At 41.3% G+C, this 18,695-nt stretch overlaps 2 long non-coding RNA genes across 2 annotated transcripts; one reads left to right on the plus strand and one right to left on the minus strand.

The window, feature by feature from the left end:
• Window positions 1-1,948: 1,948 nt before the first annotated feature.
• On the minus strand, window positions 1,949-3,720 carry LOC110741371. The gene is made up of 2 exons (XR_002517474.2): window positions 3,039-3,720; window positions 1,949-2,087 (listed from the first exon to the last, which is right to left on the minus strand). It is a non-coding gene; the product is annotated as an uncharacterized LOC110741371 (long non-coding RNA).
• LOC103878161 lies at window positions 2,321-13,776 on the plus strand. Its single transcript, XR_004177964.1, has 2 exons — window positions 2,321-2,549; window positions 12,410-13,776. It is a non-coding gene; the product is annotated as an uncharacterized LOC103878161 (long non-coding RNA).
• The last annotated feature ends 4,919 nt before the right edge of the window (window positions 13,777-18,695 follow it).

Raw genomic sequence — 18,695 nt, forward strand, 5'->3', positions numbered from 1 at the left:
TTTATTTTCTTTACTGGCAAATAAACACAGGTTTTGAGATAGTCATGAGGCCTTAAATCCTAAGGAACTTCCCCTTAAGGGAAACTGAGCTCTTCCAGCAAAAGACAGCGCCTCCTGTGGGGAACAGGTGCTTCTGCCTAACAGTAGAGCAGGAGGCCTTGCTCAGGGCACCAGAATAAGCATGGGGTCTTCCCCTGCTACAGCCTGCAAGCCTGCCTATGGTCTGGAAATCAGGGCAAGGCAAGATTCCCACGTACAAAATTAGATCTTGGAAACAGGTTAGTTATCTTGGACTGACTTAGCACGAAGGAATGTTATCGCTGTCCAGATCTACACACAGATCTATATGAAACTGAACTGAAACCATGCAGTCTTTCAAAGAGACGGCCACCAGCCAGAGAGAATAGTAGAATTATCAGATGCCTGTGCTATTCCTTGCACAGAAAAATCAGGAAACTGGGTTTCTGCAGATTGTCTGAAGCCAACCCCTCCCCTACCATGTGCCATAGCCTACTATCTCCTCCATTCTGGGTACTCAGAGAGGTGTGTCAGATCCATTATCTCATTTAGTCTTCACAGTGATTCATTAACTTTTGGGGGCACTTTTAAAGGTGTAGGCTTTTTGCAACCACCTGTCCAAAGGAAGTCACAAAGTCCTAGAGACAGCAGCCAATTGCAGTATTTTATTTTTCAGAGACAGACTCTAATTACTCTGTGAAACGATTGAATCAGCAAAGTACTATGATGTTGCATGACAACTGTGAAAGAAGCATATGATGTTGTGTAAATATTTCTTTCCTTCACCTAGGTCATTAGTTTTTAGCACCTCATCATTTTGCTGCTTTGCTTTCCACGTTGATCCTGCCACTTCTGTGTCATGGGATCTAGAGATGTCGAACCAGAATCACCCGAGCTGGCTCCAACACTCACCAATTGGGTAATCTTGGACCCCGGCATTCAAAATAGGAAAATAACCCACCAAGATGACTGCGAAAACTAGGACAGTGAATGGCCCAAAGAGATCAATAAATGTGGTGCTTTTCTCTTCTTCAAGGTTGTTGTCAAGATTACCGAAGATCATATATGTGAAAGGCACATTGTCTCTTATGAGTGGGTTACACTGGTGTTGACTGCTATTATTCTTTTACTTTCCTTTCCTTCTAATTTTTACCTCCAAGCCTTTTTTTAAAACCATAGTTTAGGATTTTATAGGAATTGTGCAATTACTTTTATAGGAATTATGCTTTAAAAAGACACCTACAAAGTATCACACCCCCAGCGAGGTGTGCCCATTCATTATCTCATTTAGTCTTCACAGCGAATTCATTAACTCTCCCGTTTTTTACAGCAAAGCAAGTGCGACTCTTAATAGTTGCCGGTGATTTGAGGACTTTGCTGTTTACTAGTGTCAGGACAAAGTTTTGAGCCCAGCTTGGTCTAACACTCCACTTTGCCTACCTGGCAGAAGCCTCAGAGATCCTTGTAGCCCACATATCCTGTTGTATCCACAAGGGACTTGTCCCAGGTCACAGAGCAAGTCACAGGCAGCACTGGGGTTAGAACTTAAATCTCCTGAAGCTCAAACCAGCACTTCAAGTTCTCTGCTGTTATGTGTTTCAGTCACTTTCCCGACCCAGGAGAGGCACGGTCTAAATCATCCTTTCCCAAACCATCACCGAGAAATCTCTATTTGACAAACTTCCGAGACTGCTTTCTTTGTGCAGCTTCTAATCCTCATGCGTGGTGAGGAAAATGGCAGGTAGGGGAAAAGCTTAGGAGCTTAGTTCCTGTTTATCTATGTGTCATTCTTTTAGTCCCTGAGGCTACAATATCCATTTAGAAAGATTAAATAAAATGGAGTTGGGGACAGAGAAAGGGGAGCTCAGGGGGAGGCCGAGCGAAAGAAGAAAGTGGAATTCCCTAAGCATTAAAGAGCCTAAGACATTACTCATTCTCAAATGGGTCTCACTTCTTAAAGACAAACTGGCTTCTCGGGAAATCGTAGGCAGGTGAAAGCAGCTTGGGTGATTCTTTTTCTGTCCGTGAACTTGGCTTTTCTTTCAGCATTCTCAGGTGCACTCGGGGCCCTGGGAAGAGATTGGGCTTTTTCAAAAGACATTTCCACCTCCTAATCTCTGTGCCTACAAACCAAATATTGATCTATTTAGTAAACCAGCCCGTGGGAGGAGAGATTATAAAGCCCTGTTTACTCAGCAGTTGGGCCCCCCTGACAGCTGTTCAATGAGGGATTATGATGTCACAGTGGTAATTACACTATAAACAGGGGATAGGGGGAGAATAAAGCATGAAAGGGAACCCTGGGCTTGTTACCAGGCAACACAAAATATGCAACCTGAAACCAGGCAAGCATGTAAATTTCCTTGCAGGCCTCCCAGATGTCCTCACTTTATGGCCAAAGCTCAGTTTCAGTTTCAATTTGTTTATTTGCCCTTCTTCAATCATAAATGTGGAGCTGAGAATGTTGGAAGAGAGAAGAGAAAGCAAGGAAAAATCAGACGAGGAGAGCCCCTGCTTTCTCCCCCAGAGGCGTAAGTGGGTGCTGAGAAAGAGAAGGGGCTGGGTCTGCTCTGTGCAGAAAGCTCTAGAGGTCAATGTCCCAGAAGGAAGGTCAACCCAGTAAAGAGGCTAAAGGCAGCTAAGAAAAAGAGCCCAGGAGAGAGGAGAAAGAGAAAAGGGGAGTGGAAAGTGACAAGATAAAACTGGCTACGTAGGAAAAGGAAGAAGAGTCCGTTGCAGGATCAGACCCCAGGAACTAGAAGGGGCCCCTGGAGTCCCCACGGCCACAGCCCCACCTAGTGGGTGCCCAATGTTCTTTATGCTATTCTTTTGGTGATGGCATCCCTCATGGTGCCAGGCAGCTCTGCCTTTCTCTGGGTGGCTTTATCTGAAAAGTCCTAGGTTGAGCTGAAATCAGCCTCCCGCTTCTAGACGCCTACCCATCCCATTCCTTCAGATTCCACGCCTCAGGAAAAGTATCTTACAGCCCCACAGAGATTTGGAAACAATGGCCAGGATACCTTGTGTTTTTCTTCCCCTGGATTCTCATTCCAGCAATAGTTCTCCCGGTGGGTTTTTCAGATGAAATTGCTTCTTGCCCAAATCGAACAATTTTCAGTGTGTCTATGTTCCTCTTACAATGTAGGCTTTGAAACCAGACACACCCTCCCAGGTGTGGTTTGACTTCACAGAATTAAACAGAATCAGCTACATCTCCCCTCTCCAGTCTCATCCACGAGGCCCTGCTCGTTAGAGAGCTACAGAGGTGGGCTGGAAATGGCTGGAGCAGGCGCATGAGAGTGGATTGTTAAATTTTCAGGAATTCTGTGAGCTGGTTGTGAATCCTTGGTAGCTTGAAATCCACCATGGGGAAAGTATTTACACCACAGATATTGGGCAAATTCAGGAAACCAAGGCTTTCCTTCACCATCCCCCAGAGAGTGGGTTTACCAGCACACCACCATCCCTGCCCAACCACTTTCCACTTCTTTTGGGATTCAGTGCCTCACAGAAGATAGGCAGAAGCCTGAAGCCAGACAGCCTCACAAACAACAGGCCTTCCTACAAAAAGCTATTAAAGAAGGAACCACTGCCTCAGTTAGATCTAAAGAACATAGGACAGGAGTTTAATTCCTTTTGACTCTTCCAACTAGTGTGACCACCTTTGCTGACTGAGAACATTTCTTTTGGGAGAGGCTCATATTATGGCCACACAATTTTCCACAGGGCACTCCAAGAGGCAGATGTCGAATGGCCAGGTTGCCAAAATAAATAAGTAAATAAAGTCACTAAACTGAATTGCAGAGGTGGCTGCATTTGCTTGCATGGACACAAACACAACAGCTCAATCAGTGGCTTTTCTGCAAACTTGGGAATTCTGTCAAATTTCTTCTTTTTTAAAATTCTAGGAATAACTGTCTAGAATGATGGTTTTACCAGAGCTAAGTTTCCATCCTGGTTCAGCCCCTCCCTTGGTGATTGATGGGATGTTCATTACTTTCCCTCGCTGGGCCTCAGTTTCCATATCAGTCAGTAGTATGGGTTGAGTCTTAGGATGTCTAACTGCAGATGAGTTTTGCAACTGACTCCAACATGGGCTGTAGCATTCATATTCTGACGAGTGCAGTAAGCAGAGCTGAGTTGGTTGGGCAGTGTTTTTGTACAAGTTAATCCTCTGCCTTCACTCCTCCTGTTGTCCTGGGGATGGTTTGTTTGTTGTGACCAGCCTCTCCTCAGATGCACTGTCAATGCTGATGAAATTGTCCTCAGTATTGCAGCTCTGGGCCAGGTTATCTCCCAGAGAATCTCCTCCAATCCCAAGCTGATTTTAAGTCACTTCCCTAAAAGAGGCACCCTCAGGTGCCCACCCTGAAGCTTCAGATGAAGTAGAGGTCTGGGGGCCTTGGCAAAGCCTCCACCCCTTTGCAAAGATTCTTTCTTTGGATCTTACTGGAACATTTCCCAGGAGCAAAAGCACATAGTCTTTTTCTTTTGCCAACCTTATGACAACTTAGAACGCATCCCAGTGCTGATACTGCATCCTCATCCCATGTTCCTTTCGAGAGCCCAGGTTTTGAAGTCTGAGAATACTACATCATTTGCCAACCCCAGTCTTTATCTCATCTCCCCTCTGCCACCCCCAACTCCAGCCATCCTGGTTTCTTGCTCAGCATCTACACTGCATGTTCCTACTTCCCAAATTGCTCTTTCCACACATGTCCATATGAATTGATTTCTTTGAGCGTTCAGATATTACCTGTCAGGCTTCCCCCTGACTACCCAGTATGAATAGCGTCCCCTCCACTAATCCCTCCCTACTCCACTCCCAGTGTAATCTGTCTCCATAGATTATCACCATCTTGACCATGATGTACTTTACTACCTGCATTTACCCTTTCCCCAGAATGTCAGACACAGGCTTTGTTTTGTTCACTGCTGAATCCCCAGTGACTAGAACAGTGTCTGGCACATCATAGGGACACAATGAATATTTGCCCAATGAATGAATGTACAATCGGCTCTCACTATTCTTGGATTCTACATTTGTGAATTTGTTTACCCGCTAAAATTATTTGTAACCCTAAAATCCGTATGGCAATTTCGAAGTTATTCGTACATGTGCAGAGCAGTGAAAAATTTGAGTTGCCCAAAACACCTGTTCTCAGCTGAGGTTGAATAAGAAGACACTGTCTTCTGGTTTCAGCTTTCATGATGTAAACATGTGTCCTCTTCTCAGTCTGTTTGGTGCCATGCTTTTCCCATTTTTTTTTTTTTTTTTTTGGTGATGTCACTGTTTAAAATGACCACTAAACATAGTACTGAAGTGCTATCTAGCATTCCTAAGTGCAAGAAGGTTGTGATGTGCCTTACAGAGAAAATACGTATGTTAGATAAATTTCATTCAGGCTTGAGCTTATAGTGCTATTGGCCATGAGTTCAACATCAATGAATGGACAATATATACTAAATAAGGTGTCTTTAAACAGAAGCACACAGAAAACAAGGTTATATTATTATATTGATTGGTTGATGAAAATATTGTGAACAGAGACTTCCAGGAACACAAACCTGTATTTCCCCTAAGGGCAACTGTTCAGTATTTACTAATTCAGTGTTCAAAGAGACTGAGACTTTATAGATCATAACTACTATAACAACAAAGAACTACTATAGCAACAAAGATCAACTGTACATCCAGTTGAATCTTGAGCACTAGCCCATTAACAGCGGTAGTGATCTGGCAAGTGACTTTAACTCAGCCTTGGGTTCCTAATCTGTAAATTGGTAACAATAGCACCTATCTGCATGGCTGTTCTGAAAAGTGAGATGATTAATATCATCAAATGCCTAGCACGGTGCCCAACCCATAGAAGGTATACCAACGATGTCTGCTCCTCTTATATTTATCTTGTTCACATGCATATTTGCAATCCACAGAGCAAATGCTTTTTGCTTTCTTGTATTATCAAAAACATTTCTCCTTGTAGTTCCCGTGACTTAAACAGCCCATCTGGTCCATTCTCCAACTGTTGGCCATTGAGCTTACATCAAATTTTGAATTACACAATTAGCAACTTTTAAAAAATGTAGTTCTCTCCTTCTTCCCAAGGAGTATATTTCTTTACAGTAAACTCCCAGGAATGAAATTACTAATTTGATGGGTGCCAACAATTGTATAGCCCTAAGAGTAGGTTTTGATAGTGGTGATAAGAGGAAGCTTCTTGGCAGACACTCAGCCAGGACTTAGAGGTTTGCCAAGTGATTCACCCATTCTCCAGCAGCATTCAACTTCTGGGAGAATTCAGATTTGTGAGAAATCCTATCGATAATCTCATCATATCAAGGAAAGAAACTGAGACTAGAGAAAAGAATTGAGTTGTTCAAGGTGCTCTGACCAGTCAATATCAGACAAAGACTGGACCCCAGGTCCGCTGACTCTCAGGTCATCATTCTTCCCACCCACCCTTTGGCCAGGATGGTAATTAGGATGTTCCTACTGGGCTTAGTAATGCTGCTTCCTCAAGCTTTTAGGACCCATGATTTCAAGGAAAGAAAATGTGATAGATATACTTCATTTTCTACTGATAAATTTAAATATGCTATTTCGTTCACTCCTTTTCCCTTTGAGATTCCAAGTTGACATAACAACAAGCAGGATAAAGAAGAGGATTTGTGCTTGTCTTTCATACAGTATCAAAAGACCAAGGGAGAATCTGAATCTGACCAGCACAGCATTGTCCCCAAACCTGTCATTTAAACTCTTCCCATTCAACTGTTTTCTGTAGGAGGTACAAAGACAGCAACTTCTCTCACAAGACTTTGAAGCAAATACTGAGCAGTACTTTTCTGATATGAAGATAATGGATGCATTCATATAAATCATCATGACAGTAATTAATGGTTCCTAGAGAATGGAATGGCCTCAAAGAGTTACCCACTCTTTCAGTACAATTTTCAAACCACTCTAGAACTTAGCTGTCAACTTTGCATTGAAAAGTTCCTGATGATATCTGAATAGAACAGGCTAGGAGTAGACTAAGGTTTCATACAGAGCTTTGTTTATTTCATAAAGTATAGTTCTTGTACACTTTCAACCAAGAAAGAAAATTCCCCTTCGTGGACCTAGTCTCCATGTTGGGCCAAGGAATACAATAATCCTCACATTGGCATTAAGAGAAGAGTTTTACAGAAATATCTATCTCAGTTATAATCTTGCATTGATGGTGAGATGGCCTAATCTGCCATTAGAAGAATTTTACTGACATGTTATCAGATTTTCCACGTTTTCTTTATAGAAGCTAACAGCCCTGTGTTTTTGCCAAAGATTTCCAGGAAGAAAGGAAGGAAGAAAGAAAAGCAAGAAGGCAGGAAGGAAGCAAGGACAGGGTGGTCCTAGCTACCCACTTCTAACCCTGAGCTTTTCTTCCTCAATGAACTGATTCACAATCTCACGTGGTGAAGGAAAGCAGAAATTGCTCCCAGATTTTCTCTGGGCCTGTTGGATGGCTGCCTCTTTGGCTGGGAAGGGATGTTAGCAGAAATCAGCACAGGCTGTCTCACTGCGGAGCAGATGCCAAGGTGAGACTTCATGGCCACCAAAGACTCTGATTTGGCTCTTGTCAAATACAAGGTGATTCTGCATGGAAATACTGAGAGCCAGAGAGACATGATCTTCTTCCTTCTATGCTCTTCCTCTAAAAGCTAGATAAGCCTGGACACATGATGCTTGCTTGATGGGTTTCCTGAGACAAAAAAGATGATTGGATGATGGGAGCATCCCAGGGTAGTGCTTTGGTAGGAAAGCTACCATCTGACCCTCTGCTGCCTAATTTAACAAATTATGTATGCCCTCCTGAAAATGTACACATTCAGAAAAGCTGAAAAAGGAAAAGTACATGAAGAAGAGACTAGAGACCAAAAATGGGAGGAGGAATGCAGCTTCTATGGCACGTAAACTTCTCTTTCTCTTTATTCCCATGGGTACTATCAGATTCTCCCTAATGAAGCAAGCAGAAAATCCCTTTTGTAGCCTTAGGTGGAAGTGACGAATGCCTTATAAGACTAGGGTAACCGTACTGTCTCTGCTGAATTCTGTCCTAAAAGTTCAGAGGGCATGAGGATAAATTGGCTTTGGTAAACAATGGCGCAAACAAATAATGAGGCTAATAAACCATCATTCTATGTGATGCATGATGGAATATACTAGGGGCATTGTTAAATTTTTTATTAGACCACTCTTTGAAAGAACATGACTTGTAATTTTAATTTCAATTATTGTAACTCACGTCACTGGATTCTTGTTATACCAGTCCTACTACTAAAAAGTATTTACGACAATCAGCAATTCTTGTACTTGAAGGCTCACAAATTACACTTAAAAGTATCAATAATGTCTACTAATCTTTTATTTTGAACAAGACATGAATGGAGATGAACATGGAAGTGAAATATCTTATGAACCTTCCAGTTTTGATCTAAAAGACAGATTTGTCACCACATGAAAGCACAGTGGGTAATTACCAGGTGGTTGAAATGACAATTAACTCCATCCTTAATAATTATAATTTGACAGACAATAAATCAAGATGGCAGCCATCTGTAAATAAACACCCACAGAGCCAGCTGAACAATATTGCACAATAGCTTAACCTCATAAACTAGCAAACTAGTTCTGACTAGTGAGTGAGTAAATCTCCTAAACACCAGAGAGAAGCAAGTTTTTGGGTCACCATGTTCCTACATTTGTCAGCTGGACACAATTGAGGGCCTAGTGTTGTTTTGTTTTGTTTTGTTTTGTTTTCATTTGATTTTTTTTTCTAGGACAATTATTGTTATTTTCCACAAAACATTAGCCTATTTTAAAATATGGGATTTATGACTTTTTGGTTCAAGTCAAACTGTTCTCACAAATAGCTCTATCCTGGAGCCTTATGAATCTCCCAGCATACTGTGCCTCAGCCGCAGACCAACAGCCACCATTTACTGCCTCTCTCTCGAAAGCCTCTCCTCATTTAGCTTCCATTACATATCCTTTTTTTTTTTCTTTTCAGGATTCTTTCCTGGATTTTGAGAATGTGATGGTGTTAGTATCAACAACAAGAACTTATGTTCTTTCTTAACTTCTGCTAACTGGTTTACATGCAGTTTATTGGTTAATCCTCTTAACAGCACTCTGAAGTGGAAATCTTATTTTCTAATTACCCTTAAGAACAGGGAAGCCAAGAATGGTCCAGTCACTTTCCCAGAGTCCTACAGCTAGTAAATGGGGAAGCAAAGATTTTTAACACAAGTCTATAACCCTGAGGCTGTGGCTCTCAACTCTGCTGCTTCATCTGCAGAGTCTTTATTATTTTTTTCAGGTTTTATGTTGGTTGTTTTTTTTAAAATCTCACTAAAATATCCTTTTCTTGGTATGTCAGCTACTCTCATGCAGCTGTCATTTCATTGCTAAGGATTCCCAAATCTATCTTTAACTCAGGTCTGCCCTGCAAATACCAGATTCTTGTAGAAACACATCGCTGTAACTCCCACCTGGATTTATTCTTTCATTCAACAAATATCTATTAAGTATTATAACTTGTGGTCAGGCACTGTTAGGTACAAGGACTACAGTGGAAAACAATGCAGAAATCAGTGCCTTTGTGGAACATATATTATCAACGCAAGACAGTGGGAGAAATACAAACAATCGATAAAATTTAAAGGTAAAGTATAGAGTAAGATTGATGGTGATACGTACTAAAGGAGAAAAAACAGAAAGGAGGGATTGGGAGATCAGAGGCAGAAGGGAACCTACCTCTTAGGGAAGGTGGCCATAGGAGACCTCACTGGAGAGGTGATGTTACAGTGAAGACCTGAAGGAGGAGAAGGAGCTGCTTAGGTGGGCACCTGAGGAAAAGCCATTCCGGACTGGGGGACAGTTGCTGGAAGGCTCCTACGCAGAGCATGCTGGGTGTGTCTGAGGAATGCTAAGGAATCCAAGATGGCAGAGTGGTGCAGAGAAGTCTGGAGCAGGAGAATAGGAAGCCCCAGAGGTAATGAGGCAAGGCTGCAGTGTTGGGAGGGGTGCGTCATGCAGACCAGCGCTGTGAATACTTTGGGATTTTACTCTGAGTAAAATGGGCTGGCCTTGAGAGGCTTTGGACAGAGGAGTCAGGATCTGACTTCTCTTTAAAAGGATCATCCTTGCCACTGTGTTGAGAACAGGCTGAAGGAGGGCAAGGTAGAAAACAAGGGGCAGCTTAGGAGGCTATTTCAATAATCCTGCAAAAGATGATGGTGGCTCTGATGAGTGGTAGCCATTCAAGTGGTGAAAAATGATCAGATACTGAATCTATTTTGATGAAAATGGCAGCAGAATTTTCTGAAGGATCAGATGTGGGGTGCAAGGGAGAGGAATCGTGGTGGACACTTAAACCATTTGCTGAGAAGCGGAAGTGTGACAGAAGCAGGTCTGGGGGTGGGACTGGGGAAAAGATTGGAAGTTTAGTACTAAATAGTCCCAGGTGGTTTTTGTATGCATGTATACAAAACAGACACTGATTGTTTCTCACTCAAAGTGTGTGTGCATGTGCGCGCATGCACACATGCACACACACACACGCACACGCTTTTTCCTGTATACCCTTCATCTCCATTAACAAAACTATCCAACCAGGCATTCATGCTAGATTTAAGGATCCTATTCCCTCTTCCTCATTCCAGCATTTAAGCATTCCCTCTAGGTCATCCCTGTCAGCATTACACAGGTTCTCATTCCATGAGTACACCTTGTTTTCTGTGTCAGGGTATAAATCTTTCCCTCAATACAGGTGATACACTTGGTCACCTTCTACCTGACACTGCTTGACAAATATCAACTCATTCTTTAAGGCACAACTTAAATATTCCTTCTTCTCTGTAGCCTTCATGAGCCCAACAGCAAAATTAGCTACTCACTCCTGTCATTCAAGTGTTTCTTATTCAACAAGCCCATATGACTTTTCTACTTTGGGCATCCCTTGGTACTTGTAGTATAGCATGTATGTGGACATGATGAGAAACGAGGCCACAGGAGGAATGGGGAATGGGTTCATAAAGGACCTTGAACATCATGCTTTGAGGGTTGTACTTATTCATCAAGTTGACAGAGAACAATGGCAGAGTTTCAAGAAAACAGAGGGTCTAGTTTAATGTGAGTCTTCAAGAATTCACTCCAGTAACCATATGAAGTGTGAGCTTGAGGGTAAAATAAGTCAGGCAAGACTTGATGAGCTCCTGAAAAAGGCAGGTTTAATGGGGATGGAGAATATAGAACAGATCCGGCTTTTCTTAACTAGACTTTATTGGGCTTATGGATACTATTTATTGAGCCTTGCCATTTACCAGGCACTATTTTAATTATTACACCTGTGTTAACTTAGTTCTCTCAACCATCTCATGAGGGAAATAGTGTTCTTAGCTCCATTTTACATAGGAGTTAAACTAATATCTGGATAGGATTGAGTAAGCCACCCAAGTCACACAGCTATGAAGTAAAAGGGCCTAGATGTGAATATAGGAAGTTGCTCCAGAGCCCATGCTCTTCTTCCTCGCTGTTCTACCTCCTAAAACATAGTGTATTCATATAAAACTATATTCAGCTGAGAAAGGACATTTTCCAACGCATATTAATCCAAATTTAATGTCTACTTTAATAACTTCTGCAAAATCTCCCTTTCAAAAATATACCATTTGTGAACAGTACATGCTATAACTTGTGTTTATATGGGTACTTAGCCACTATGTGATTTTTTCTTAGTCTTTTTTCCCCTTCAGTCAAATGAAGGGAAACATCTAGCATATGGAAGCATTTCCACTCTACAAGTTGTGCTGAAGGGGAATATTAGGCAATTTGCAAACACTGTCAAATAAAATATAAATATGCATTAGAAAAATGCTGTGTGGAGACAAATATATCTTGTATCGATGATTCATATGGTCAATCATTTTTTAATTCAACAAACATTAATTAGTCACCTATGTTATGACAGGAGCAGTGGTCAGCAGTGGGAAGAGAGAGACTTATCCCATGTCATTGAGGAAAACTCACAGGCTTGTGATTTATATTTTTAAATGATCATGGCTAGATGAAAATTTTTCAATTGACTCTCATTACTCATTAACCATCTTAAAGATAAAGAAAATCCTGTGTTTTGATTCATGTAGACCTATGGTCTTTAACCCAGTTCTGCCTCTTAGTACCTAGACATGTTGTCCCATCTATCTGAGGCTCAATTTCCTAAACTTAAAATAAGACACTATCTTACAGAATGGTGGTGAGAATCAGGAATATGCCTAGCATGTAAGTACTAGTTTGAATCAGAGTAGTTAAATAAATGACTAATGTGGCTTTTTATTTTTCAATCACCAGTACCATTTCCAAGGGTCCAGTCAAAAGTCATACCTGTTCCAAAACTAGCAAACAACAACAACAACAACAAATAAAAACCTCCCTGGTGGCTTCAGGTAGAAAGGAGATGGCCTATCAGGAACTGAACTGGTCAAGGTTTTGCAAAAGCAGACCTGGAATATGCTGACATACCTTGTCAACAGCTAATACACCCAAGGAGGAAAAGCAAGTTTTTTGAGCATCAGCTTATGAAGGGGGAATGAAACTTGCTAAAGAAATGGTGAAGATTTGTACAACAATGAAGAGAACAGCTACTTAAGAACCAGTGTCCCCGGAGAGAGAGAAAATTGTTCTACTGAAAATGTCCCAATAGGTTTTCTTCTGTGGAGTGACACCAGCAAAATGGTTGGTTCCTTCCTGACAGGGGGGCTACAGCAAACAAGGTTCCAGGAATGAGACAGTCCCACTCATCATTGTAGTTGTGAGTCAACAGGGGATTTCCCCACAGAAACCCCATAATAATAAAAAAAAAAAATGGTCAGACTGGTTCTCTCACCTCAACATGGCAGGCAGCTTACCCTATAGGAGTACCAGATGGAAAGATCTAACAGGGAAGGAAACCAACAAATATCACACACATTTCATGTGTCAAATATTTTGTCAGGCTCTTTTCCTTGGTTAACTTATCTAATATTCCCAATAACTCAATTAGATAGCTCATTATTATTTCTAGTTAACTGGGTGAAGAAACTGAAACTTAGAGACGTAAGTTGGATTTCTCCTGAAGCTGTTCAACAGGTTTTCTCCAAAAGGATACCAGCATCTCACCACTAGTAGGTGGAATTTGAATCTAGATCTTCCTGACGTCAACACCTATGTTCATTCTGCCACTCTGTGTCTTGGAGTAAATCTGAAATCAGTTGGTTTAGGCCATCTGATTATTTTCCATTTGTCAGACCACTCCCTTTCCCCCAAGACAAGTCTCTTACCTTCTCTTCTAGCTGCCATGGATCCCCAGGAGACTGACCTCTATAATGAGTATCACAAATCTCCCTGCCCTCTGGTTTTTGGTTGGGCTTCGTCAGTGAGAAATGCCAGCAAGTGATTAGAAAGTGAAAGGAGAGAGAGATTGAGGTATTTATTCTTCTGTATCCTCACAGCCTTGCACTGAGCTGTGGCTGCATTTCTACCACTCTAGGTCTATTAAGCTATGCTTGTTCTAAGGCTCCAGCATTCAAGTTCTATCTTTGGCTCTTCTACCTGGGACAATAAGACCTTCCTGCTATTGACAATTCCTGGATGTCTAAACCATTCCTTGTTGATTCTTTTAACGTTGCACATGTGTCTGTAGATCCTGTCTTTATGAAATTATATTCAGCTAAACCCTTTTGAGTATACCATTTTGTTCCCTGCTAAGACTCTAATGATACAGTATTGAGCTAAAAACTAGTGTATATCTAATTCCACCATAGTTTAGAGACTTAAATTGGTCTTAAGATATCTAGTAAATAGCATCGTCTTGCATCTTATGGAAACGAATCAGCTGAAATTGCAGTGAACACATTTTGTTTGGAGCTGATGAGCTTGCCGGAGGGCCCATAAACTCCCCACATGTTATTGGCAACCACTATGGTGAATGAAATTTCCCAGTCTCACTTGGAATGTGATGTTTTTCCATGAGGCTGTGCTACAAAGATGAAACCCAAAGAATATGAAAACACGCTTTATGGACCATGCCAAGAAGTTCTCTAGAGTGTATGCAAAATGGAGCTAAAAGCATTTGTAACTCTGTCATAGAAAGTAGGGCTTTGGTTGGGAGCAGTTTGACTGAAATCACTTGAGCCCTCCCGATGCTGGCTTTTGGGAATGATGAGTGAGTACTTTGTAAATGAACTGAGAAATGTTTCACCCTTAATTACCTTTTTGAAGCTTTCAGAGGGCTCCTACACAATAGCATTTTGTCCATGAAACACATAAATCAAAGGGCCAACCATGAGTCCTGAAGTCATACCTCAGTAAGTCTGTTAGGTGAAGGCCAAGACTCTGTTTACACATGCAAAAACAAGGTTGAGATTTTAGCTCCTTATCCTAAAAAGTTTGCCTCCTCCGTCCCCAAAACAGTGCACCAATTGCCAGCTACCTATCCTGAAAAGTGTCTGTACAATAGTCTTATTATCTGCCTTAATCCACATACAAAGACCTACCTTATGTTATTTACAGGCACAACATGCAGGAGGTGTTTCTCTCTGGGACCATTTCAGGAGATGCCGTTGTTGTTGTTGGGGTTCTTTGGTCTTGTGGCTTTTGGCACTAAGGCAAACATGGTAACTGCAATTTTCACGCATTCGCCCCAGAAGAACGTTTTATAAGAGATTATGTTTGCTCTTCTAAAGCTATCTATGAATTATTCAGTATCTATCCTCTCTCCCACAACTCCATCCCAACAAAGTTTTCCTGCACAAACTTTTAGGGCTTTCCACTAACAATAGAACACCGAGTAGGTGATCTGATTTTTGCATGAATAAATATAAGTGCTTCATGAATATATTTTTATTTCTAGTCTGTAAGAATTTTTTTGTGGGATGATAATTACATTTGTTTGAATTGCTCTGAATACTGGGGATGTTTTTGTTCATCCACCTCCTAGCTTACGTGGCTTCAGACAAGTTACACAGCATCTCTGGCTTTTCCCATCCATAGAACAGGGACACGAGCTTTTGCTTCATTGCACTGTTGTGCTGATTAAATATTATAATCTTTGCAGCCTAGCATGATGATGGGCATATTGAAGATGTTTATCAATGTCCAGCCCATGCCCCATGCCATTCCTTCTGAACTGTAAGCATGAACATATCATGTAAATGGATATAGAGAAGGATGGAAAGGGCCAGGGAAGATTCTCTCTTTGGAGGAAACCTAGATTTAATGGTTTGGTGGACAATCTGATTTTACCCTACCCAAATCTTTGCTGATGTTTTAGATCTTGTACTCAGGCCGTCTTTTTCAGGCTTCCCTAGTTGGCAGGTAGTTTTATTACTAGAAATATTTCAGATGATGAACTTTATATTTTATCCATTTTTTTTTTTTTCGATTTGTAGATCCTCTCCCAGCTCTCCAGCAGATGCCATTTGGTCTTGGATAGTTTAATAAGTTTCTAATACCATATGTGTTTCCAATACCATTTGACTTTTCCCATTATTCTTCTATTTTACCATCATTTATAAACACTTTCTGTGTGTCAGGCATAGTGCTATGTACTAAGGTTGTAGGAATGAATAACTTGTGGTTCCTCAGCTACAAAAGTTTACATTTCCATAAGGGAGACAGATCAACAAATAAATTCTACAGTGTAATCATGATAGAGGGATATGAGATGTTGTTGAAACCAGTGCCAGGATAGGGTAAAGTAAGTTAGGTGACTAGGATGCAAAACTTAAGAAGACCTGTACTCTCAGTGTCATGGGACTTGCAGAGTTGGTACTTGTACCACCCTGAGAATGAGGGTTTCCTTAAATTTTGTACCCAAGATGCCTCACTTACCTCACCTTTGTCCTGGCCCTGGTAGAAAAACAACAGAAAAAGACCCAGTTCTCCTTTGTGGAATCCAAAAATTTTCCCAGAGCGGATGACTTGGAATCCAAGCCTTTGAGAAAGGGCAAGAGTTAGCCAAGCAAAGAAAGAAGGGTGGGAAAGGTAGGGCTGTCAGCAAATGCACAACCATATAGGAGAGAGCAAGCATAGCACGCAGATGCACTTGCAAGTAGACTGATATGGCTGCCTCAGTGCAAGGTGGCTTGGAGAAGTGGGCGGCAGGACAGGGATTGCCTAAGGATGAAAAAAAGGGCCAGTTCACAGAACCCAGGAGAGAAACATACTGTATATTTAGGAGGACCAGCTAGTTTATCATTGAACTTGGACACATTTGAGGGTGAAAGAAGGTATTACCCATAATTGCTAAAGCAGTGAGATCAAACAGGAATGTGTATGTATATAATACATCTGCAGTACACAGCAAGCTTATGTCTCCTGACATTGTCCTCAATGTAGTGCTTCTTCCACTTTCCCTAGGTGTTGGAGTTATTTTATTTTTCTTTAGTATAAGGGGAAGACCTCAGGGAAACAAAGAATGTCAGGAAAATTGCTTGTGATTAGGAACCCAGTAAGATCCCTTTATAAATGTGAGGTTTCAAACCATGTTTGGGCCAGTATCACTACTTGTGTGGAAGGACCATGTGACCAACTTAGCAAAGATCTTTCCACTTTTGAACACTTCTACGCTTTTGAACATCTGTATGAGTTTTGATTTACAAATTCTAAAAGGATTGCGGACTTTCTGTCCACAGTAGTGAATGAGCCAGGCATTTAAAAAGTTTACTTCAGCAAGCATGATGCCAGTGTCAACTGAAGAATGACAAGGTTCATCAATTCATAAAGAAGATTTTTATTTCTCATAAGGAGCAGCAGCCTGCAGGATAGCCCTTCTGGTAGGCTGGGAAGCATAGCCTCTGGTCAGAAGCTGAGAACAGACACTTGGAGATAAGGACAAAGGGAACAGGAATTTATGCTGAGCAGAGTGGTTGAATATGCATATTTAATAAGCCATAAGAGGAGTCATGAATATTTATGAAAGGAGAAACGCACGCATGTGCAATTAAGCTTCATGCCCCATTCATAGGTCCCATGTATAAAAAACAGCAGCATTAGCATTATTCGAGGGTGTAGTTTTCTGCCTTCTGATGTCAAAAGGTGAGGCAGAGGATAGGAAAACTCTTACTATGCATTATCTGTAGGACAACTCCATGGTCAGTGGTCTCTTATCAGGCCAAAAGGCAAGGCACTCTCAGATAGTTGGTTACTACCAGTGGTAAAATCTTCCCACCACTTTGGGAGGCCGAGATGGGTGGATCACGAGGTCAGGAGTTCCAGCCTGGCCAACATAGTGAAACCCCATCTCTACTAAAAATACAAAATTTAGCCGGGCATGGTGGCACGCACCTGTAATGCCAGCTACTTGGGAGGCTGAGGCAGGAGAATTGCTTGAACCCAGGAGGCGGAAGTTGCAGTGAGCAGAGATCACGTCACTGCACTCCAGCGAGACTTGGTCTAAAACAGACAAACATAAAAAGCTGGTTTCTGTTTAACCTTAGAGAAGAAAGGTTACTGGTGACAGGAGGTCTAAGGTGTTTCCGACCTCTTACTTCATCATGGCCAAGAACTCAGTTTCAGGGTTACCTTTGGGTCCCCTTGGCCAAGAGAGGGTCCATTCAGTTGATTGGAGGGCTTAGAATTTTACTTTTATTTCTCACCAGCAGGCCAACTCATATCCATGTTACCCTCCAAGGGGCTCCAGAGATTTCTGGCCAACTTTTGCTGATAGAATGCAATGAGATTCTGGACTTGACTGAGGTTTTGATGCACACACTAAAAGAAAATTGTTATGAAAGAGAATACTCATTTATTTAATGATATTTCATCCAAATTAGGTCTTTTTGTACACGTCCCTTATGCTTACAACATCGTAGTATGGATATAATTTTATCTTTCACTTTTTATTACTAAATGCAGAAAAGTAGAGGGACTAGTGTAATGAACCCCCTATGTATATCACCTGGCTTGAAATAACAGTTAATAACCCTTCGTAATATTTTAGTTCATTGGTATAATCACATGCATACATGCACACACACACACACAACTTTCAAAGTAAAACAGAGGTATCAGGATATTTGTCCCTTAAATACCTTGTCATAGATTACTAAATGGTAAGATTTGTTTCCTTCAGATAATAATATCTAATAAAATTAACAACAAAATCAACAGCAACTTCCTAATATCATCTACTATAATTTTCATATCCGCATCTTCACATTTGCATCCCAGTTTTATCTTCAAACTTAGACCAATCAGGACCACATATGGCATATCTGTTATGTCTCTTGTCTCTTAACTCTTTTTTAATCTAGAGCAGCCCCAACTTCCTAGGCCAATTGAAGAGGTCAAGCCAGTTATCATGTGGAGTGTCCATTTTCAAATCCTGTTCCCTCATGGTGTCGTTTTCTTATGATGCCTATTCCTTTTGCTTCCAGCAAGCTGGAAGTTGGATCTAAAGGTTAGGTTATATGCTACTTAAAAGTTTTTGGCAAGAATATATCATAGGTGAGGTGAGTCTTTTTTCTTCATCATCTGATTGCCCATAAAGATATTAGTGATACTAACATCTATCAAATTGGGCCCATTTAGAGAGGAGAACCCTGAAGTTAGGGAGGTTATTTGTGTGCCTGAAGTCATACAGTTAGTAAGAGACTGA

Source organism: Papio anubis, chromosome 13, assembly GCF_008728515.1.
Source record: "Papio anubis isolate 15944 chromosome 13, Panubis1.0, whole genome shotgun sequence".
Taxonomy (NCBI): Eukaryota; Metazoa; Chordata; class Mammalia; order Primates; family Cercopithecidae; genus Papio; species Papio anubis.